This window comes from Aplysia californica, unplaced genomic scaffold, assembly GCF_000002075.1.
Source record: "Aplysia californica isolate F4 #8 unplaced genomic scaffold, AplCal3.0 scaffold00158, whole genome shotgun sequence".
Classification (NCBI taxonomy): domain Eukaryota; kingdom Metazoa; phylum Mollusca; class Gastropoda; order Aplysiida; family Aplysiidae; genus Aplysia; species Aplysia californica.
In genome coordinates this window covers 471,929-472,968 of record NW_004797428.1, presented here as the reverse complement: position 1 = coordinate 472,968, position 1,040 = coordinate 471,929, and the positions used below count along the sequence as shown (strand labels likewise).

Sequence of the window (1,040 nt, the reverse complement as noted above, 5' to 3'; positions counted from 1 at the left end):
GAGAGAAAGAGAGAGAGAGAGAGAGAGAGAAAGAAAGAGTCTGCGAAAGATAAAAGCAAAACAAAAAAAAGAGATAAAGCTCTGAGACGAATAGAAGACAAAGTATGTTTTCTCACCTCAGTAGTAGTGGGAACTTGTATATCAGGAAGATGTCTCACTGTGAGCAAAGTTCAGACCGAAGCTGTCTTTTCGGGCTGTCTCCTGCTATCTCAGGATGTCTCAGGATGTCTCAGGATGTCTCGGAGACCACGAGGGATCTGAGGATGAATGCTTGAGGAAGAGAACGTGAGCCGTTTTATGCTCACGCCGCTACCGGATCTGAGCTCAGACAGACCTTGAAGAGCTGTAGGACAATTCCTGAGGAAATCCTAGGTCGCTGTAGTTACATCACTGAGACAGCTTGGGAGGCAGCGTGGTGAAATCAGGCGCTCGTTAAAATAAACTAAACCGGAGAAACAGGCAGGTATTTTCCGTTACTTTGAAAATTCTGATCAAATTTTTTTTAAATGTTTGGCTTAACCTCTTTTGTGTCCATATAAAACCACATTTCCGTGTGGATTTTACTTTAAAACATTGATTAAAGGAACAAAATATTTCAGTTTTCAGTTTTCAAAGACTCTTTAGTTATTGGAGTTACCAAGCTTTGGTGGCCATTTTCTCGTTAATTTCACCAATGAAACCAGGCCACCTCATTTCCTTCAACAAAGGTAGACATCTTGAGTCCTACACAAAAAGATTAGAGATATTTATTTCATTGGAAGCATGTCAAATAAATCAGCTTCCAGATGACACCAATAACTCCACATGCCCTAAATTTCACGAGCGCCTGATTTTACCGCGTCATAACACATATCCTAGTGCTTGGATATCTCTTGAGGATGGGCTATATTAAAACAAAAACAAACAAAAAAACCCACCCCAAAACAATAAACATAAACAAAACAAGATACAATAAAAAGAAAACGACCTAACTTCCTTATTCATACACATCTCTCTTCTCCTCCAACTGCTTTTTTAACACCAAAATGTCCAACTCCGAG

The 1,040-nt window shown here is 39.7% G+C and overlaps 1 protein-coding gene across 2 annotated transcripts in view; it reads right to left on the bottom strand.

Annotated features, from left to right (window-relative positions):
* Positions 1-393, bottom strand: part of LOC101859634 — a 3,514-nt gene extending 3,121 nt beyond the window's left edge. For both annotated transcript variants that reach the window (XM_005097582.3, XM_035969582.1), the window contains exon 1: positions 117-393. The gene's annotated coding sequence lies outside the window, so the exon portion shown is untranslated. The remainder of the gene's footprint in view (positions 1-116) is intronic.
* Positions 394-1,040: the final 647 nt, after the last annotated feature.